The sequence below is a fragment of the Chiloscyllium plagiosum genome, unplaced genomic scaffold (genome assembly GCF_037043375.1).
Source record: "Chiloscyllium plagiosum isolate Xiang-an unplaced genomic scaffold, Cpla_swu_hap1 HiC_scaffold_44, whole genome shotgun sequence".
NCBI classification, from domain to species: Eukaryota; Metazoa; Chordata; class Chondrichthyes; order Orectolobiformes; family Hemiscylliidae; genus Chiloscyllium; species Chiloscyllium plagiosum.
Genome location: NW_028270182.1, coordinates 39,733,239 through 39,757,452, shown reverse-complemented (window position 1 = coordinate 39,757,452; position 24,214 = coordinate 39,733,239).

Sequence of the window (24,214 nt, the reverse complement as noted above, 5' to 3'; positions counted from 1 at the left end):
CAGTTCTGTATTCATCAGCAAATTCATTTGAAACAGAACCGCGATAATTTTGAACTCTGAATCCTATGCCATTGGGTCACATGGACTGCCTGGTTGACCCTGCGGCAGGTGGAACTTAATAGAATAGATTAGAATATTCGGCCTTGGTTCAGAGGATTAGTACGGGACGTATTACCTCAGTCCTCCTTATGAATAATTGCAACTTTACAGATTTTCTGGGATACGTTGGCAACTGTACAGAAAGAATGTTAATGATCAGTGCTGATACCACTACTGTTATGATCTATGTTTTGCACACGGTCTCTTCACATGAAATGTAATTTCAAACAAACACGAATCTGAAAAACAAAGTTTTTTATGTTGTGTTAGACTTTTCTTATTCACATCCAATAGAGCAATGTAGGCAGCAATGCAATAGAAAACTTGACAATTGTACAACAGCAAACCAGCCAAACGAAATTGGATTACTTAACCACAAGTTACTTGCTCATGGGTCGCATGTCACTTGGCAGACAATCCAGCCTCTCACTTCTGCACTAACATATCTATATCAATCCCACTTTCAAGAACTTCAGCCATGCCATTCAATATATGGTGTTTCAAGTGTTCATCAGCCTACCACTTGAAAAGTTCAAAAGTGAATAATAGTCAATCATTTGTCAAAGATCTTCCAAGGAACTCAGTACAATCTATGCGCAGATAGGAGCCTTTTTTGAACATAGAACACAGATATGTGCAGCACGGGAATGGAATATTCAGCCCACAATGTTGTGCTGAACATGATGAGAAATGAAACGAATCTCACGTGTCTGATTTTGCTCCAAATCAGTTCTTTCGTTTCCTATCCATGTGCTTATAGAAAGTCCCTTAAATTCCTGATCGCATCTGCACACAACATCCCGCCCTGGCAGCGCATTCCATACTCTGCCGTTCTCTGTGGAATACCTTGCCCATTGCATCTCCTTTGCAATTACCCTCTCTCAACTGAAATACATGTTTTAGATTAGATTAGATTACATTACAGTGTGGAAATAGGACCTTCGGCCCAACAAGTCCACACCGACCCACCGAAGTGCAACCCACCCATACCCCTACATTTACCCATTACCTAACACTACAGGCAATTTAAAATGGTCAATTCACATGATCTGTACATCTTTGGATTGTGGGAGGAAACCGGAGCACCCGGAGGAAACCCACGCAGACACGGGGAGAATGTGCAAACTCCACACAGTCAGTCGCCTGAGGCGGAAATTGAACCGGGATCTCAGGCGCTGTGAGGCAGCAGTGCTAACCACTGCGCCACCGTGAAACCGATACATTGATGTTGCCACGGTATTACGTATTTCGACTTTTTGCAAAATATTCTGACCGTCCCCCCATCAATGTTTCTGATAATTTCAAAATCTGCTTCCAACCTTCGCCGTTTAAGAGAAAATAACTGGAGCTTTTCTAGTTTCTCCGTATAGTTCATACCGTCTAATACAGGCAACATACTGTTAAAGATCTTCTGCATCCTCTTCAAAGCCTCCATGCTATTATGAAGTTGGAGGCCGGTACACTACCTTTAAGAGAATGCAGTTCTGAGTTGAGAGCTTTCACGCACCTGTGTGAATGACTAGCTCACAGCCACAGAATATCCCGGATAATTGAAAATATACAACATTTGGATGTAAAAGGGATACCTGAAATTGCGTTGAACTTTACCATCAATTTGAATTTAACCAATCAGTTTAAGTCACACTGCAGGAGTTTGTGATTATTGTTTTCACAACATCGAACTAGTGAAACAATCCGAAGTTGGAACTATAAAAAAAGTGGGCATCATCAAAACTGGAGAGAGCAATTGCCATCGAGGCAGAAATGGGTGGAGAGTTGATATTCTGTTCTCCAAGTAATTACGAAAGACCCTCTATCAGATATAACGTTTCATATGAAACATGCTCACACCAAAAGGAAAGAAGGCGATCCAGGGCAATCATCAGCCTCGATCAGAAGCAGAGGCAGTTAACAATTACAAATATAGGCTCTGCTGTCCTTGGAAGGCTTAATTCAACAGAACCTCAGAGACCCTCCCGTGAGAGGGCGTTGCTAGATTCTGGGAACTTTCTGTACTGTACTGTTCAAGTAGCACTACTTCTAAGTCATGTCATTTGGACAGATATTTTCTTGATCCTGTAACTGCTCCCTGCTCTGATTACTGTGGGTGATCATCCGTGCTGCAGGATTTCCTGAAGCCTCACTCACTATCTATTGTTTTACCAACTGTTCTCATGAAATAATCGATGATACAGAAGTTGTAATTCTGCTGTGTCAAGAAGACCGAGTATTGTAAGAGTTAGAAAAATATCCAGTCGCAGAAATTACACTGATGCAGTGAGGATTACGCAAGTAGAATGGTGCTGAGTCCCAAGTAGACTGAGAAAATCTCAGTCTCCATCCTTGGCCAATGTGTGTTATCTCTGCACAGTAGAGAATTCGCCAGCATCAGGATCTGGAGTATCTACAAGATCGAGAGTCACGCTGACAGAGGCACCAATTGCACTGACAAAGCGAGCAATATCACCAGAGTGTAAGAAGTTTTCAGGATAAAACGATTGTGTGGTTAGAAATGGTTTGGATTATTGATAAACTGATATCGGTACTCAGGGATCAGTAATCTGGGTGGGGAGGAAGTGATAGCCAAGTATTGCTCTCGCTAGAAAACTTATGCAGATACTCAGCTAATTTCCTGTGGAACCATTCAAATCCTATAATCGCAAATGGTGGAATTTTAATTCAAGCTTCTTTTTAAAAAACGTTGAATTAAAAAAAAATAATTTACCGTGAAACAATTGCTCATGTTAATAAAACGCCATCTGAGTCACTCATGTCCTTCAGAGAAGGAAAGCTGCAAACCTCACTGGGTCGAGATGACAGCGTGACTCTGAAACAAGAGTAAACTGGTTGACTCTTAATTGCCCTCTGAAATAACCGAGCAAGCTATTCAGTTGAAGGGCAGCCAGAGATGAGCAATTCATGCTTGGCCAACCAGAGACACCGACATCTTATACTTGCTGAAAAGAAAACTGATTGTGCTGGGATCCACTCGAAATGTGTCCTGAGCAGTTTCCTGAGCAATGATTTCGTTAGGTTTATGGATCGGGTTTCATAATGACAGGAAGAATCCGGGAGAGGTTGAGGTGAAAGAAGCTTTCCCAATCCAAAGAGAAAAGTTGAAGCATCGGAATAGCATGTTAATGTGGCTGAAGACAATCTGAAATGAGCAGGAACCGTCAGAGGTTAACTAAAACTGTGCATCAGAGAAGAGGCTTGTGAAAGGAAATTGTGATAAAAAGTGTATTATAAGGTTTGGGTTTGGGATAGGCAAAGTGTCTGCAAACAGGTAGATTTACTTGTGACACAAAATAAACAAATTTCGACGCCAGGGATAGCAATTACAGACTGAAGAAAATTTGGAACATGAATATACAACCTTGTGGAAACTCTGGCAAAATCTAAAGGCAGGATAGCTGACCCTGACATCAGTCGCTGATAAAGGCATTACTGAGAAAGAATGTTGCGTCTGATTATGAATTTGAATTAGCATGAATTCAAAGTATAGCTAAGACGTGTCAAATGGTCAAGTTGGAGAACGGTTTTTAGGTGACTTTAACAGCATTTCCATGTTCATCACGGAATTAAACAGAAAATCATTGGAATTTGTAACAAAGTCACTGTGATAGTTATGAAAGACTTCAACCTTCATGCAATCTGTTTCAATTACATTGCCAAGAGTGATATTCGAACAGGAGTTTGGAGAATCCTTCCATCAGTGTTTCTTTGAATAATAAGTTGTGCAATTTGATAGGGGCGTAACTATATCAGATTGAGTGTTGTGTGATGAAGGTTCGTGCATGTAACGCCTTTTCTCCCGAGGAATCCTCCAGGAAATTGAGATAAAGTAAAATTCTTTAAAAAAATGGCGTTCCAAAGTTGGCCCCGAACGAACAAGCTACAATTGGAAACAAAAACAAAGCCGATTACATGGGTTTGAGAAGAGAAATTACTTAGGTAAACAAGATCAACAGACTGAAATGCATGGCTGTAAATGAACAGCCGAGTGGAAAACATTTAAAGCAGCAGTTTAAAAGAAAATAGCATTTCCTGAAACAGAAAAGACCGCAGAAGGAAATGTGCATCTGAACATCACATAAGAAGGAAATGATCCTCGATTAAGAGGATTAGAATATAACCAAAAAAGTACAACAATTGTTTAGAAAGGGAGTGCTTTGGACAAAGGGCTACTAAAATCTGAATGCAGATGTTAAGTGGTCTGCAAAATATCTCCAAGGAGGAGAAAAACAGTAGGAAGAAAAAGAAACATTTCCCAATTTTAATGAGACAATAGAAATACAGAGATTTGATGGTGCATGAGGTGGAGAGATTTGACGGAATTTGGCAAGGCCCTAAGCATGTTACAAAGCCGTAATAAATTGCTGCAGCTGACGTTGTTGCACAGGTAGCGAGGAAAACTTGTATTTTGTATTTATTCAATCATGGGATGTAGATGTCAGTGGCTGACCCACCAATCATTTTATAGTACTAATTGTCCAGTGGACGACTCAAAGTCGGCCATGTCGCTGTGCATCGGGAGTCACGTATCAGCCAGCCCTGATAATAATTTCAGATGTCCTTTGTTGAAGGACAGAAGTGATACAATTGAGTTTTTCCTGATAATCACCAATGCATTTATGATGACAATGACAATGTCCTGCACAAACACAATATGCCGTCTCAACACCTATTCTCAATGCTCTGCCAATGAAGGCAACGTGCCAAATGGTTTCATCAACATCCCCTCTAGCTGAGATTAGAATCAAGTGAAGATATTAAATGCTGGAGATTACAGTCGAAATGTGTGGGCTGGAAAAGCATTGCAGTCGAGAAGCATCTGAGGAGTAGGAGAACAGGCGTTACGGTCAGAAACCCACCGACCTCTCACCATCACCCGCAACTGCATCTACCTAGCGCCTTCCCAAATACCTTCCCTCCAGCCGCCCCCCGTCTTTAACACTCATCTCCCTTCTCCACTCCGCGTCCCCAACATATTCCTGATGAACAGCATATGTCCAAAACGTCGAATATCCTGCTCTTCAGATGCTACGTGAGATGCAATGCTTCTCCAGTGCCACAGTTTCGACTCTGTCTCCCTGTAATGCCAACGTAACTGAACTTTGTACCTGCACCCCAAGGTCTCTTTGTTTGACAATACCAGCCAGGGATCTATCATTAACTCTTTAAGTCCTGCCATGATGTGCCTTACAAAAATGCAGCATATCGCATTTCTCCCATCGGGTATTCCTCACTCCACAGCACCAGCTGATCAAGATCGCATTGTACCGTTAGATAACCTATTTCACTGTTCACTATATGGCTAATTTTACTCTGAACAAGAGACTTACTAACCATACCTCCTGTACTGTCATAAACCTAATGGTACAACGCTGGTCACAATTCTCCAGTCGGAACAAGAAACGTCTGTCTCCTACAATTAAGTCAATCTTGTATACCATTAGCGAGATCTGCTTGAACCCGTGTGATCTGACGTAATTGGAACCTTCTATTGCTAAGTTTCATGTACACAACATTTTTGCTCTGCCTTCATCTTGCTCTTGGCCAGTTCCACAAAACCGCAATCAAATCTAAGACAGATTGTTTCCAACGCACAAAACCACGATGATAATCCCCAATCCGTCCTTCCCTTCCCAAATGCATGAAGCTCATGTTTCTTAGAATCTCCTTCATCAAATTACTCATCAATGATGTCACTGTTCGGTATTTGTCTGGCGTTTCATTGCAGTTCACAAGTAATGGAACAACATTAGCCGCCCTTCATTCGGTCAGAAACACACTGTAGCTGCTGATGATGCAAGTATTTCAGCTAAGGCCCCGCAATTTCTTTCCTAGCCTCCGAGAATGTAACTACCTTGGTATATTTTAAGTCGTTTATCATCTCCTGTTCTCCAACGTAAACTCTCATGAAAGCATCATTGTTCATTTCCCCACATTCCCGAACTTCCGCTTTTTTCTTCACGATAAATACTGCAACAAAATAATTGCCGAAGATGTCATTTATCTCCAGCTCTCCCTCGCATAGGTGGCACCGCTGATTTCCGTGAGACTCCCTTCTTTCACTATTTACGTTATATCCCTTTTTGAAACATTTATAAGGCTTCCAGAAATTTAACTAAACAATATCCCCGACCGCCACTCCACTCCCCCATCCATACATATTCTTCCATTTACTGTCACACCAAAAAACCTAAATCAACAGTGTCATCAAAACAATTCTTTTTATAAATCATGTGCGTCCCATTGCTTCTGAGGCGCCTGTTATTTTTTTGCCATAGTATTTATCATCAATTCGAGCACATTTCTGACTTACTGACAGATTAACATCGTTTGGTTTCAGACCGTCTACAAAAAAAGTGTTGGAAGTACTTGGGTAACAATCTGAAAAAGATAGATTACAGGTTCAGCAGGTAGTATTGAAGGCAAATCAAATGGTGACATTTATTACATAGGGCATAGAGTGTAAATTTCGGGAAATCCTGGTAGATGTATGCAAGGTACCACAGTCGGAACTCACAGAATTTTAAAAACAGTCCGAGTTCGCTCAGAAAAGATTTTCCTTTATTGGACACATGTCAGAAAATGTTCACTAGGCTTGTATTGGGAAGGGAATAATGTTACAACAAAATGAGTTTGAGGAGATTGAGCTTGAGGTCTTTGGAGTTCATAAGAATGAGAAATAAATTTATTGAAACATTTAAGATTCTGAGGGTTTTTCCCTGGTTAAATGGTAGGGAGTTAGAAGAGAAAACATTGCAGGTTAGCAGTAGGTTCAATGACCCATCAGGACGGTGCTGACCATGATGCTATTCTAAACTCATTCTATTTAAGTGCCCATGGTCCATGTCGCTCTAATCTCCGCCTGGTCATGTATCTGTCCATATTGCACTTATAAACGTTGCTAGTAATCTGCTTCTACCACCTGGCTCGTCATTTACCACCCTCAACATTTAAAAAAGTAGCTCGCACATCTCGATTAAAATTTCTCTCGCACGCCTTAAAATAATATGCCCTAGTATTTATTAGTTCTACATTGGAAAATGTTTTGCACCTTTCCACAATGCCGTCATTTTTTTTTCTAATTTGATGCAACTGCGCTACGTCGCCCCTCAGTCTTCAACACCCTTGCAGAAACAATCTAAGTCTGTCTAAACTCTCCTTTTCCTTGTGCACTGTGATACAGGCAAAAGCTGGGTAAACCTCTCTTGCACCGTAAACAAATCCTCCACATCCATTAAATAGATTCGCAATGACAACTGCACTCCATATTCCAAATGTGGTTGAAAGGAACTTTTATACAGCTGTAACAGGACTTTATATTTTCTGCACTCAGTGCTGCCAAAGATGAAAGCAAGCATGCCATATTCCATATTTCTCACTGTTTCCAAATATTTTCATGGAGCTGTGAATTTGCAACCAAGATTCCCTCTGAAGGTTAATGCACCTAAGGGTCCTGCCATCGACATTATACGTTCCACTTATATAGAAACTCTTAAAGCTTATCACCTCACATTTGTCCAGATTTAATTCGATTTTCTACCTCTCTGTCCAACTTTCTATTTGCTCTATATCTTGCTACACGCTTTGATATTCTTGCTTACTAGCCAGGATTCAACGAATTAATATTTTGTCTGAAAAATTTCGAATCAGACCATCTACATCACAAAGCTAAATGACAAACCAAACACGAAACACTGGTCCGTGCTGAACACCATTAGTTACAGACGGCCATTTAGAAGTACAACCCTCCATATGTCAAACAATTTTGTATCTAACAGACCAATGGATTCCATGTATTATGATTTCATCTTGTGAGCCAACCTATCACAAGTAACCTTGTCAAATGCCTCAATAAAGTCCATTTGGATATCATCCATCGACTTGCCCTCAATCATCATCTTCGCAACTTCCTTTGGTTTCTTTTGTGCGAGAATCTGTAATCAGAGGACTTAAAATCCCCGCAAGGGCTCACTCATTCTCGAAGGAGGTGAGGAGGAGTTACTTCACTGAGAGGATAGCGAATCTTTGGAAAGAATTATATAGGATTTTTGGATCAGCCGTGATCACATTGCATGGTGAAACATATTCGATGGGCTCGTTCCGCTGTATTGGTCAGTCTTGTGACCAGGAATATACAGAGTGCTTTAAACTGACATAGGTGAGGAGGGACAGGGCTCAGGTGATCGTCAATTTCGAAACTTAAAGAGAAACTTTGAAGTTTTCCAACCATATGCTTTAGACAATCAGAACAGAACACGACAGGGCAGATTTTAATTGAATAAGCATGTCAGCAAATAACTTTGTGACATGACATTTTTACGAAAAGTAAATAGCAGTTTATCAATTTGAATGCAAAAGTGTATCAGGATAAACTATATGCATTTTTGACACAGATAGGCAAATGAGTTGCATCGAATTGCCATTAGGGAGATGTGGTCAGAGAGTAAACAAAATGTTGGCGTCGAACGTCAGGCAGAATGGGCAGTAAGAAGAGGAAATTCCATACTGAGGGATAATAATGGTATTGCCAAGAAAATGTTGACATCAGATTATGACTCCGTGCAAATGCATGTTCCGTGCAATGCGTGTAAGAATATTGCAATGGGTGGACATTTCATAGCTCTGTAATAAGACCACATATGTTGACACTGAAATAGAGAGGGAATTATTCGAATTCTTAAATTTACACTGTAATAATTGAGAAAGAATTAAATCTTCCGATCTCATAATTTCTCTGCTGGTTGCTCACAGACCAGGATGAGTATCTGACACTCGTAGGGTGAGTCCATTATTGGATGGACCGATTTATGTGGCTTCTACAGACTCTCTAATAGTTGGGTTAAAAAAGTTGTCCGTGAGGAAGGTTTGGATTTGGCTTTGGTGTGTCAGCGCACTCCTTGTAGTGTGCTTTCCTGGCTTCCCTTTTGTCCCAACAGTCATTTGAACAGTGCCAGCGACTTTCGCGGATACTCCTTCTCCACTTTCCAAGGTCTTGGGCTAGTGTCTGTTGGATTACCGCACTTCGCCAGCGATGCCTTTTGGATATCTTTTAAAAACATCTGCCACCTAGGATTCGCCTGCCATTTCAGAGTTGAGGGAGCGCATCTGTTTGGGGATTCTCGTGTCATTCATGCAAATAATATGCCCAGCCCATCATAGCCTATCAATGGGGTGTTCAGTACGTCGATGCTCGGAACGGTGGCCAGGTGAACATGGGATAGTGAAGTCGGCGTTTGGGAGGTGTTCCTTTATTGGTCGCAACAATTACATTGTGTATAGGCATTGGGAGGTCATAGCGTGGCTGCACAGGGCATGAGTTCGGCAACCTTTGGTACATTGAGTGCAATTCTGATCTCCTTCCTTTCGAAGGAATGCTGTGAAACTGGAAAGGGTTAAAAGATATTTTTATTATGATGTTGCCAGAGTTGGAGGATTTGAGCTGCGGAGAGATTCAGGAAAGGCTAGGGATGTTTTCATTGCAGCATCGGAGGCTGAAGGGTGACATTATTGAGGTTTTAAAGTCATGTAGGGCATGGATAAGATAAATAGACATGGTCTTTTCCCTGGAGTGGAGTAGTCCAGAACCAAAGGGTGAACGTTGAAAAATATAAAATGGGCATAAGGCGCACCCTTTCCATGCAGAACGAGGTGCTGCCAGACATGAGCTGCCAGAGGCAGTGCTGGACGCTGGTTCAGGTACAGCATTTAGTAGGCATTTGGTTGGACACATGAACATGAGGTTTCAGGGTGATATGGGTCAAGTGCTGACCAATGGGACTCGATTAGGTTCAGATATCGTGTTGCTTTGAATAATTTGGACCGAAGAGTTGTGTGACATGCTGTACATTTCTATGACTCAAATTGGCCACTGCGAGCAATTTTCTTAACCAGGTGCCACTTTTATCCAAAATCAACTTCTTTTCAGAACGAAGGTAAGATAGCTGCCATTTCCACCAAAATTTTAAACTTGCGCTGAGTACTGAAGCATGTTTCCAGAGAAACAAAAATTCGCTCATGAATTGAAAACTGACATTGTTTTTGGAGGAATGTAGTTTTGCCTTTTTTTGCTCAGATATTTTACACATATTTCAAAATTGTACAAAAGATGTGATTTGTTTATTTTTAAAGATCATCATATTAATAAAGAAAATATTTTACGTGTAATATTAAATATTTTTTAAAATGTCTGCATGCCAAACGTTAGTGTTCAGTTTTAATCTGGAGCAGCTTGAATTTCGCTGTCTCGAAGTAAGCTCTTACGAGAATGTTTGCTTGGTCTTGATCCAGGTGTTGCGACAAAGTAATGCAGCTTCCTGCATACAGACCTCTTCACTGCATGCTTCATTATTCTTCTGCATGTGACGTTGTAACTTTTGATTAGTGTGTTTTCTGCTCGGTGGCGCTGTATCCTGGCAGATTATAAAAAGTCATGTCAAAATTTATTTTTAGAGAACATGTCCAGGATTTTTCCAGGGAACCTTCAGCAATTTATTTCACAAGGATTTCATTTGGGTATTTTGGATAAAGTGCCCTCTCCCAAATTCTCCTCGTTATTGTCGTCATAGCTTCTGTATTAAGCATAAATTAATGGCTGCACTGGAGTGACGTGAATATTTTATATTTAGTTTCTTTGATTGTATGTCTCTTCGTATCTTGCTGTTGCTGTGTCTATCTTCATTTCTGTCAGTGATGCTGTCTTGGATACGTTCTGATCTGAACAATATACCGACACATTCGCAGTCACTCACAATGTCATAAATGTGTGATTTATCTTCAAAGAGTGCATTTGATTCAAGATTTCTGTGCGTAGTGAGGAGAACTGGGCAGATAAATATTCATCTAAGCATGTTTGAACACTGATTGTAAACTGAAATCTCAAAGGAGTTAGCTGACTAATTTAAATCTGAACAGGTTAAATGTTCCAGTGAAATAACCATTATGATTTGTGATTAAATAAACTAACTTGGTAATTTATGGATATGCTTCGTGGTGAACTGTTGATGTTCGATTGACAGTCAGTGAACACGAAAGTGAGTGCAATTTTCGGAAGTGATCTTCATGGTAGTGAAAGGAACCACAAGTAAAAGGTTTCATAAGATAACTACCAAGAAATCGTATATCACTTCCTATTCTCGCGACGAAGCTGGACAATGCATTCAACATTGAGGACAGTGGGACAACATGCTGTGTGAATTAAGAGATAAAACTGGGAAGGGAGAACTATCTTATATGTAAGAATTGACATAAAAATATCCTAAAGCAAACTAATTATTCCAGTGTCATTAAAATCAATGAATACACCACCTCTGCAGTTTCATCCAACAGTGCTAAGCTATCAATATTATATTACAACATACAGAAATCTCAAAGGCACATTTGCTCAAATGGCTGCTGGAATACAACACGCCCGAGGTACAACTACCAGAATGCGGAAAGGTGTTTCCTCCAAGTTGGCTTAGAGGAAAGAAAATCAAACAAAACTATTTCAGGAAGTACCTGGCTGTTTTCCCTAGTCAGTCTCAGAAAGAGAAAAAAGCCCTGCACATTGTGGAATACAAAGTAGACAATCAACAGTCTGGATGATCAAACTAACAGGACGACATCAGGGTTTTGAGAACTCAATGTTTCGGGTATAATACTTATTCAGGAATTCCTGCAGAAGTTTGATACCAAAACATTGACTTCCCCATCGTCTGATGCTACCTGACTGGCTGTGTTCTTCCAGCCTCCTGCTTGTCTACTTCTATCAGCATTAGTGAAAATGCAAGAGGATTTTTAATCTATATTATTTATTGCCATCACGTCATATTCACTGTCTATTTCCCACATTGCTGAAGCCTTTTTATTTCGTCTCTAAGAGTGCTTTCACCATCATTTTGGCATTTTGTTTCAATGAGCTAGCCATGTTTAGAATTAGGTCAGCAGGCATTTTACTTGCATTTGTCTTTAAAATGTTCATAGTTAGACATAGAACTCCATTACTCTATACTGCGGATGAGGTGATAATTATTGATGTTATAAAGGCACAAATTAATCCGCAGCAATGATTGGTCTAATTATTCTGCAAGGAGGTATCAGATCTTTACCCAGCTGACCACAAGCGCTCTGCTTTATCGACAAATGATATTTTCGTCTAATTTCACCAAAGCGCCTCGGATATCTAACTTGTTATAATTGAACTTACTCTATTGTACTCAGCAATATTCACCATTGAGGAACGTAAAGCCAATAAACAGCTCATATATTCCCCGAATGAAACAAAAATTAAAAAAAAAACGGCAAATGCCTGGAGACTGCTGTAGTGTAAAACGTTCAATCGTCACTGTGTTAAACAGAGCGTCCTATTAAAGTTAAAGTTCCCAATACCTCTGCAGCATGCCACCCCCGTCAGATTTCAAAGAAAAGAAAATACAATCCACTCGATGCAAGTGTCACTGAGAAAGCTGGCATTTGTTGTGCGTCTGTCATAAACATCAGAGCATTTTCATATACTGGATCATGGACTACTGTTTATGTATGGTCCCCCCGGAGGTATCAATCTCAAGTTTCAGACCCAATGATAAAGTAGAAGATTACATTTATTAATGTTTTCACAATGATCACACTGCATCTTTTTGTGTTTGATGCTGGTATCATCAGAAGTGGTCATGTAGCTGCTGGGTCATTCATGAACCAAATAGAGATTTTGTATTGTTCTTTAGGAAGACAAATCTGTAATGTTTACCTGGCTGATGCTTGATTGACTCCTCGCTGTCTTCTGAAAGGACCTAACAAATGTACTCATTTGTTCCACGAAATAAGCATGTACCATCAGGATTCTCAGGCTATGAAATGAATTATTGTCTTGACCAGTAATAATCATGCGGAAAGGGTTCTAAAAATAACTACTTACAAGTATTATTTGAGTCCTAAGATGTAGATCTAAGATCTTTTACTGTGCATGGCAATACGTTTTGACTAATTGCAATGGATAAGTTCAGTTCCTCCCAGCAATTGATATTTCTCTTTCCCGGAAGCATTTGGGCCTGTTACAATCCATTTTATGAAAATATATGTGAATACTAATTCGCTTTCACTCTGCTTTCTCAGTGTTGATGTTTCCGGATGAAGCCAACTTGTATTATGGAATGAACTCGTTTGTGAATTGTCACCGCATTCTGAGAGACCGGTATGAGTACAGATTATCTAGGATGAGAATATTCGCATTCACCAAGAGAATATACCCACTTCTGCTTAGAAAACAGAACATATAACATTTTAGACTCGACAACTTTGTGGTCATTGAAGTTGTCATTGGATAAGCATATGGACGAGAATGGAATAGTGCAGTCCTGGTCCTTTGGCCCTCGATTTGTGCCGCTGCTGAAATCAATCCAAAGCCCATCGAAATACACTATTCCATTCTCGTCCTTATGCCTACCCAATGAATGCTTAAATGCCCACAAATTTGGCGAGTCTACAACTGTTGCAGGCAGTTCTACATTGGTTCTAACACCACTACTCAGAACTAAAAACATTGCAATGCATGAATAAATGATCTCGACAGTTTTCTACCATAAAGTACTGAAGAATTTGAATAAGATTAACTTGAAACTGGGCAACTTGGACAACAATGACGTTGGACTTCTGAGCGCAGTGCTTGTTTTTGAAACATCTTACGAATCAGCTACTTTTGATGGAAGGCTGGCGAGTTCCCACGAATCTTCCAAGCATATCTAAATTAGTTGGAAGAAAAGAATAAACTTTTATGCATAAATCTCGTTGAACAATACCAACTGATTTGCCTGGTTTGCTCAGTGGCTTTTTGATAACAAGCCAGGGCAGCATGTTGTCTCTGTTGTTAGCATTTGGCCACAAAACTCCAGACTCGCGTGACTGTCTGTGTGGAGTTTGCTTACTCTCCCCGTCTCTGTCACTTGATGTGATTTCCTCTCACATTCCAAAGATGGGCACGTTAGGTCGATTGTTCACATTAAAATTGAACATAGTGTGCAGGGAAGGTGAATTAACCATGGGGAGCACGGAAGTGTGTTTGACTGGGATCTACTTTGTAGTTTTGGTTTAGACACGATGAGTCGAATGGATTGCACACTCACTGTGGGGATACTATGGACACAGCCATTTATACAATTGTTGCAGTGAGGACGACTACTTCAACCGAGTGTCTGGCGTTGCCGTTAAATTCTTCAATACATCATTTCTACCTTCATTTTTAAAAACTTTTTGCAGGAGATTAACCTCATCTGGATATTAACCCTTCGACACGCCTTCATCAAAGAGCAATTACAATAAATAAGGGAAGCCTTCGTTTTTGTCGTGATATTGCATGTGTTTTGACCTTAACTGCTTTTCAATTGATATTCAACGTTACAATATACAATATTGAATTATTGTGTGTGTGTGTATGTGTGTGTGTGTGTGGGGGGGGGGGGGGGGGGGTGGGGGGCGTTCGCTAGTGAGTCGGACTGTGTGAGCATGAGTGAGACTGTGTGAAGTCAGAGAGAGACTGAGTGAGATTTTGTGTGAATGACACTGTGTGAGCCAAAGCATCTGTGTTAATGAGACTGTTAGTGAGTGCGATTGTTTGTGACAGAGATTATGTGATTGTGAGTCAGATTGTGTGAAAGTGAGTGAGATTGAGTGTAAGAGTGAGACTGTAAGTGAAACCACGTACGTGAGTGAGTCAGAGTGAGTCTAAGAGTTTGTGCGAGATTCAGACCGAGAGTTCGTTTAAGTGAAACTGTGTGAGTGAGATTCAGAGTAAGACAATGTGTGAGCGAGACTGAGTGAGATTGTATGAGAATGGAATTTACGAATTTGAGATTGTGTGTGACAAAGACTGAGTGAGATTGTGTAAGAGTGAGTTTGAGAGTGGGATTGTTTGTGAGGGAGACCGTGCGTGAGATTATGTGTGAGTAAGGCAGTGAGTGAGAGTGAAACTTTGCGTCAGAGAGAGATTGTTTGTGCACAAGATGATAAATCAGACCATATGTATGACTGAGATTATGTGTATGAAAGAGTTAGAGTGAGGCTGAGAGTTTGTGCGTGAGTGAGACTGAGATTTTATTCATGAGAGACTGCATGAATGAGTCCGAGTGAGCGAGGCTGTGAGTGGGATTATGAGAGTGAGATTGTGTGTGAGTGAGACTGTGAGTGAGACTGTGTGTGAGTTAGACGGTGACTGAGGTTATGTGTATGAAAGCGTTAGAGTGAGGCTGAGAGTTTGTGCGTGAGTGAGACTGAGACTTTATTTATGTGAGACTGCATGAGAGAGTCTGCGTGAGCGAGGCCGTGAGGGGATTATGAGAGTGAGATTGTGTGTGAGTGATGAGATATATATTTGCAAACTGCCTGCCATTTGGGAAGTAAAACAAGGCAGTCAACCATTTATCCAGCCATTTGTGGAATGATGACTATATGAACTGAAATATTTGGATAGATATTTAAACGCTTCAGTTCAACCTTTCTGTACACAGTCCTTTTGTGTTTGCAGTTGTTTTAATTATTTTGAATTAAGACCTTTTTACATGTCTTTCAAAAAGGAAATTTCAGGAAATGACATAATTGCCTAACATTACGAGTAATTTTGCCCCTTTTTGACATTAAATGCATTTTAATGAATACTTAGCTTTTAATTAAAGGAATACAGAATTGATATATTATAGAGTCATAGAGATGTACATCACGGAAACAGACCCTAAGATACAACTGGTCCATGCCGACCAAATATCCTAAATTCGTCTAGTCCCATTACCTTGACACCTACCACTCGAAAACCTTGCTATTCATATACCCATCCATATGCCATTTTACTCTTATAATTGTACCAGTCTCCACCAATGTTCCTGTCCTCTGCTTCCAGGCATGCATTACTTTCTCTGTAAAAAGACTGCCCCTTACGTCCCCTTTGTATCTATCCACTATCTCCTTAAATCAATGCACTCTAGTTTTGCATTACCCTATCCTGTGGAAAGAACATTGCATATTTATCCTCTCCATGCCCCTCACGAATTATAATCGTCAATATGGTCACCTTCTTGCTTTACATTCTTCAGAGAAAACAGCTCAACCTCTCACTACTGCTGAAATCCTACAACCATGGCAACATCCTTTTAAATCTTTTCGGAAACTTTTCAAGATTAACAATATCCTTCCAATGGGAAGGAGACCACAATTGCAATTTGTATTCAAAAAATGGCCTACATAATGTCAGTATAGTCACAGCATGACCAGCCAACTACTATACCCAATGTTCTGACCGATAAAAAAAATGTCTTCTTCAATATCCTGTGTACCTGCGAGGCGACTTTCAAGAAAGTATGAACCTGCTCTTTGATGTCTCTGTTTAAGAATACATGCCAGGTCCTTACCATTAAGTGCATAAGACCCGCCTTGAGTTGCCTTTGAAAAATGCAACACCTCAAATTTATCGAAATTAAACCACTTCTGCAACTCCTCGGCCATTGGGCCGTATGAACAACATCACATTGTAACCTTCTTTGCTGTCTACCTATAAGTCCAAGTTTGATGGCATCTGCATACTTAAAACGACAACTTATATTTTCACATTCAAATCTTAGATATAAATGACGAAAGGTAAGGAATCCAGCACCGATCCTTTTGGCACATCACTGTTTAAAGGCCTCCAGTCTGAAAAGCAACCCTCCAGCACCACCCTCTGTCTTCTAACTTCGAAGCAGTTCTTTATCGAAATGTCTAGTTCTCCGTGTGTTCCATGAGATCGAACCTTGCTAAACAGTGTAACAAGTCGGGAGATAAGATCTTGTGAGGAAAGGCTGAGGGTCTTGAGGTTGTTTCGTTAGTTAGAAAAAGGTTGAGAGGTGACTTATTTGAGAAATACAAGACCAGCAGAAGGTTAGTTCTGGTGGACACTGTGGACCATTTTCTTCGATTGCAGATGGCTCTTGCGAGGGAACATAGCTTTAAATTGAGGGCTGATAGATATAGGATAGATGTCAGAGGTAGTTTCTTTATATGTAGACTATTAGGGGCGTGGAACCCCCTGCCTGCAACAGAAATACACTCGATATTAAGAGCATTTAAATGGTCATTGAAAAGTGGAGTATTGTAGAATAGTTATGCTTTGAATTGTATGCACAGCTTGGTGAAACATCAAGGGCCGAAGGACCTGGTCTTGCTGTAATCGTCTCTGTACTATGTTCTATGTTCTATTTTCTACCATGAAGAATCTCGTTGAACAACTCACTGAACTCCATACAGATCACCTTTATGGTTCTTCTCTCAACTATCCTGTCGGATTGTTATTGTGGGATGTAATTATTTCAGCGAATATATATTTGTGAAATGCAAACGATTTTTATTAAAAACAATTAAAAGTAGCACAAAGCATCGGATCATCCCTGATATGAAGATTGTATTAATTCTTTTGTTCCTTGTTGATCTGTTTATTTTCAAGTTGTCAGAACTGCGATTTTCTCATGTGGGGCTAGCCGTACATTAGTGGAAAAAAATGTCCTTTTTATGAAAGTACAGGTCTTACTGGTCAAGAACTTAAGTGAGTCTCACTCAATGACTTCCTTAATGCAATCACATCTCATGTGTAAGAGAATGTTGATTGTGCATATTCATTTTTCAAATTGATCCATAACAAAAAATCCCCTCAAGGTCTCAAAATACAAAGAATGTCTCAATATACTTACATCTCAATCGAATTTACATTTCACCGATATATAAAATGAAACTCGGAAGAGCAAATGCTGTAATACATTAACACTTCCAAGACATCTGTCTTCCATGCACAAAGTTCCAACCTCCTTTCCCAATGTGAATCTATGTGCCTAAGAGCTTCGATGAGGTGGAGCAGAATCGAACTCTCCACATTGATTTTTGGGAATCATTACATATTTACTTTCCTCCTCCTCGCATAAATCGCTTCTTGTCCTTTTTAGGATGCACTGTTAGACAATTGCACACAACCTCTCACTGCTAAAATAATTCAGCATGTAGGTTATGCCCAGAAAAGTAGGCACAGGTAAAAGAGGAAATAATCTGAGTTATTTGTCTAATGCTATTTCTAAAAACAATGGTTAGCCAATATTTACATTGTTTTTAAAACAGACTTAAACTTTAAAAATTTAACTGCAACTTCTGTTTTATTCTTTTGAAGTATGAAACAAATTGTGGGTTGATAGATCTGTAAGTGTATTTCACATATACTGATTGAATTTTTTTGAGAAGACCTCTAGCTTGGGAGTAGTTTGAATGGCTGTTGTCTATTCGCTGAGCTGGTAGGTTTTTTGAACCTTTTCCAGGAGACATTATTATTGCCCTGCTGCCTTCTATGAAGCGATGCTGTCTGGTTCTGATTCGAAATAATGTGGCTCTCTTTGTACGGTTTCAAGTTCATGCCGTTTCTGGTTTTCCATTGTTGTCATTTGTACATCATTCCAGGTATATGTGTTTCTTGATAGAGTTCATGGATGAGTAGCATGATTCCAGCAAGACTCTTATAGCTCGTTATTTGGCTTGTCTTAGTTAAGTAGCATAGGCCCAGTCAAACTGATGTTAGTTGTTGTCCGTGTTAATTGATACTAAAATGAGTTGGTCACATCACTTATTTGCGAGTTAGTGTTCATAGATTCCGGTCGCTAGTTATTCGTCTATTGGTTCTGCATTGTGCTTCTTGCAGTTGCTGAATGGGATTTTTTTCAATTACGTTAGTCGAACACATGCTGGCTACTGGGTAGTTTACTCCAGTGAACGGCTGATTGAGAGTAATTGCCGGTTTGGTCGCTGTCAAGATCCCTTGTGGTCGGAGCAATCTGGGTGTCAGTTCTGAAATACTTTAATTTCTGGGAGAGTAGCCAATGCTTTGGAAAGTGCCTTGTCTTCATCATGTTGCTTTTTAACCAGATATCTGCAGACGAAGATGTAGGGATATCCGTTTCTTGGCGAAGTGGTTACATCCGTGGTATTCTTTCTGTCTTTGCAATTCTGTCTGCATTATGTTGCTACTCACTTGGACAGAATCTTAAAGCACATCATCTTGTGTGCGTTTAAGTGGTTGTTGTTGTAGTTTATGATCTGATCTCATGAGTATTTGTGATACATCTGTACACTTTTGTTTAGCATTAAATATTCTGTGTCCTTTCAATCACTAGATCTCTGTTTGGGATGCCTGGAGGGGAGTAGATGCACATCATCAGTCGATTTCGTTGACCATCTTTGAATTGTTGCCATGAGATTTCTTGGATTTTGGAATCAATGTTGAATAATCCAGGACAACGTCTTTCCTAAATATGTACCATGGTTCCACAAGTACTGGCAGGTCTGTCTGCTGGTGGGAGAAGGTATATCCAGGGAAGGTGAAAACGCTTCGTGAAACGTTGCCCATCAGTTCTTATTCTATGAGTTTGTCGATGTTAGACTGTTTTGTGACGGTCAAAATGAGGAATAAAAGTGACAATGGAACAGGGATGAATGCATTTAATAGCTCAGTGAAAGACATCTACTTGTTGATGTGTTATATTGACAAAAGTATTTGATGAACTCAGTGCATACTTTGCTTGGAATAAATATCCAAGAATGACATTAGGGATGCATAGATACAGGATCAACTTCCAGAGTACTTGACATTTGAGAGTGTTAGACAAAACTGAAAAGGAAATTGGGAAGGTCACTGAATAAGGAATGATATGCGTATGATCGCAAAAGAGGATCTTACATCAAAAGATGAAGGTATTGTCTTGATCTTATTCTTCCTGTGTCCAAAATGCCAGGCGAGTCGAATTTTGCAAGAGATTTCGAACGCGACGGTATAACATTGCATAAGCGTCATTCTCCAGAATATTCGAAAACCAACGATACTTGTGAATGTCCGGACGTCAGTGAATTGAACAAAGAATAAGTTCCCGAAGGAAGAGATCCCGTTGCAAGGAGAAACAGACACTGTTCCGATGTCCCCTCATATAGGTAGTGTTACAGAGAAGGGTTGTTTTTCAGAGGTTTGGTGCAGCTTCGATGGCTAAATGTCTATTTTCTGACTGTATGATTTCTATGGAAACGTCTGTGATTGCCAATACTCCCCAAGATACGGCCTGTGCATCTTGCCGTTATCTGCTGAAATGAAACGTTGAACCTCACATTTATTTAAAATTGCTCCTATCAGCCCCACATCAGCCTATCAACCCATCTGTTCAAAGTCACGATGTTCTGATTACCTTCGTCACTATAGACTGTACTCCAACACTGTTGCTGTCTATTATCTATTCCTCCTGTATTCAAATCCAAATAATTTATATGTGATAAAAACCAATGAACAGAACATCGATCATTATGGCACACCATTGCTGCCAAGATCGTCACTTTCCAACTAATCCTTTGTGAGCGAACAGCATCTCCCGATCAGCTTTTGTAAGTGCTGGCCTAATACGTTCAAATTTGGCCTTAATTCAATACAAAACTTTCACTTTTACAGCAGGTGTAACGTTCTTCCATAACAATTTTAAAATGAATTGTTGCAGAATAACGTGGTCAAGAGTGCAGAGGTACCTCTTCTTGTCCCTCCGTAAAAGGCTTGAGAGGCTGAATGATCACTTCCGGTTCTTTTGTGATAGACTCAAGATTCTGAATGGGTTGGTCCTAATCCGGCGCAACACGGTCGATATGCTAACTGTCCTCATTCTCTTCTCATGTAACAGACTCGAGAGGCTGAATTGTCTTTTCCTATTCCTCTGAAACAGACAGCAGGCTGAACGGTCTCCTTCACTTCTACAACAGTTTGAAGAAGCTGACTAACCTCCTCCTGTTCCCTATTAACAGGCTAAAGAGGCAGAATGGTCATATGTGGTCACTCTGTAATCGCTCAAGATGCTGATTAGTCTCCTCCTGTCTCTCTGAAATAGGCTGGAGAGGTTGAATAACCTCTTTCCGTCCAGCTGCAGAAGATCCAAAACATTAAATGATGCAGCAAATCGTGGATAATGGGTAGCTGTTCAACGATATCTGATGCAGGTGCCTCTCATAGTTACAGAAACACAAAAAAAAACACAACATAGTCCAGATGTCATCTGAACAGCACCTGTGCAATAACCTTTATGCAGGTTTACTATGATACCCTTTGCATAATGTGACGACATTCCATCTTTTCACCTCTTGAAGTTGTAATAGTCTAGAGTGGGCTGAATGGCCTCATCCTGTCTGCCTGCAACTGGTACACGGGGACAAAATTGGTTCCTCCTTTTCCTCAGCAGCAGCCTCAATGCTCTGAATGATTTCTCAAGGTGATAGAAAGGTTTGGTAACAGGGCACGTAAAAGTAGAAGCACCTTCACGTAAAGTCATTGAGCATCCTGGTATATGATCTCCTGAAATTTCCCCATCAGTGAATTTATACAGCTCGTCTGTTATTTTGTCCCCGTCTTCTTGTATAAACAGGATGGAACACCTCTAACCTTGCAGACTTCTGGCGCTACTCGTACATACAAAGAAGAAGGATTAAGAAATTTGAACGTTTTCCGATCCATTCGTCTGCAAACCTCACACATTTCATCCAGCCAAAATAAATGTTCCCATTTATTGTTTTGTGAAAAGTGATATAAGGAAGGTGTTAACTGAATCTGTTTGTTCAGGAACTGTGATTAATCTCCATTTCCATGCATTCTAATCACCCACTGAGGACTGCATCTTTTAATGAGAAATAATCTCCATTGAATGTGTGATCCCATAGCTTGCGTGCAAGCATTACAGGTAGCAGTTAAAGGGATAAGCAACGACAGAGGGAATGGCAGAGAGATCAAAATCTAAGAACTGCAGGCAGGACCGCTCCAAGAATGGACTGGAATCTGAAAGCATTTGACTGGAACATTTCAAGAATGGATCATAATCCGAGAACAATAGACTGGAAATTTTCAGTAACAGACAGGCGTTTGTCCCATTTTGTTGGGAAGCTTTCTACATATGATGATCAATTGCCGTTAACAATGCGGATCCTATATTCACTTTACATAATTCAATATTTTTATTATCCTATCCTGGCTATCGTCGGTGTGCCTGGTAAGTCCCATTGTTCAGTTATTATTTTTGTAAGGCATGTGTGATTTTATTGCTGTTTTTGTCATTTACCTTGCACTTCTATTGTTCGTGCTGAGATTCTGAATCGAAATACACACTCTACAGATCAACACAAACATCAGGAAACTTGTTTATTCACTCTCCCACTTTACTTCTGACAGGGACCATCGTGCGTCCCTTTGTTGAACGATACAGTTTCAGTTGCAAACGACATTTCATTACATCACTGTCATCTTTCTCTAAATATGTGGAACAATGACGCCAGCGTCTTCTGTTATCCTTACAAACTCAATTTCCTTCCTCAGACACCATTCCGTCCCTGCTTAATGCCTGCAGCTGAAACAGGCGAGTTACAACCGGATGATCACTTCAGCCTTGAGAGTTTTTCTGACACCATACTATGACCATTTCTAATTTTAATTTCAAAAACCTCCAGAAAATTCTTCACTTTTTCGTCGTATCTGCTATTTGAAACTTCAGTTATGAAATACATTCCTAATGATGCTAATTAGGGCGCACTGTGGTTCAAAGGTTAATATTGCTACCACACAGCGCCAGGGAGCCACGTTCGATTGCCACCTTGGGCGATTTTCTGTGGGGAATTTATAGATTCTCCTATGTCTGCGTCGGTTTGCTCCCACAATCCAAAGATGTGCAGGTTAGGTGATTTGTCCATGCTAAATTGCCCATAATGTTCAGCGATGCTCTGGATCTGTGCATTGCTCAGGGATAAATGTAAAGCAATGGAGAAGGGGTTTCGATGAGTTTCTCTTCGGTGTGTCTATGTGGACTTGTTGGGCCAAAGGGTCTGGTTCCTCACTTGCAGAGATTCTATGATTCAATAATGTACTGCTTACACTCCTATCTTCAAATGTGCAGAAGCAAATCTGAGTCATAATTCCATGGCACGTATCTGAACTCATTCCAAATTCCTATCGACATCCATCATTCCTGTGCACACTCATCTGTAATGTTATTGTGTCTGGCAATGATTTTAGCTTAATGTACTCAAGCCCGTAATCATGGCTGTCATTTAAACGTCCCTCAGTTTCTCTCTGTGGATTGCCCAAACACCTGCCAGTTGTTCATACTTAAAGTGGTTTCTTTCATGTTTGTTCTCTCTCAAGCAATTATGATAACGTTAAATAAACGCACAAATACAAAATACCTTGTTTTATTCTGTTGGAATGGAGATAGAGAGACATTACTTTGTGAGATATCTCCTTACTGTCATTCTCAGGACGGGATGCAAATTTCCCCATGACGGGAAGTTACCTACTGCAAGTAAAACATCAGTATAGTGTTAATGATTTGTAATGCTCCTCATCCTGGGCAGCTAGCCTAGTTTACTGAGCAATACACTAGCGTAGTCTGCAAAGCTCGACTTGCTGGATTGTTTCTGTTTATGGTGTATGGGTTGTTTCTGTCAGGCAGAATTGTAATTTCACGTAAGTAACCATTTCAGCTCAAGATTCTCAGTTCTGCACTCCTGGCGTTCCAATATCTCATTTCGTCAGTTATTCCCACTTCACTTCTTTCTTCGTGATGTATTCCCATCATTAGTGCGAATATTTTTTCTATATCTGCATTTTTACGTGACTTGACTTTTGGCTTCATAATGACATTGTGAAGCTCAGAAACAAATAAATGTTGGGATGTGATGATTTATCTCAGGATGGAGCATGTGGACTGTCGGTACAATATATGGGTCTGCGACATGAACAAGAAATGGACAGAGGCAGAGAGATGGCTAACTCTGAAAACATGGAGTTTCATAGAGGCATTGTTTTATGCAGCTCGGAAACAGACATTTTGTTGCAAGAAGTCCATGCTGACCAGATATTTTACATTAATCTATTTTCATTTGCTAGGATTTGGCCGAAATCCCACGAGAACTTTACTATTCACAACGCCACTCAGAAGCAGAATGAATGTTCTAATTTTGAGTTTCCACCATATTTTCTGGCAGATCATTCCATACACGCACGACGCTCTGCCAGATAGGACGCTTTTCAATTATTCTCCCCTCCTCTGAAACATATGTCTTT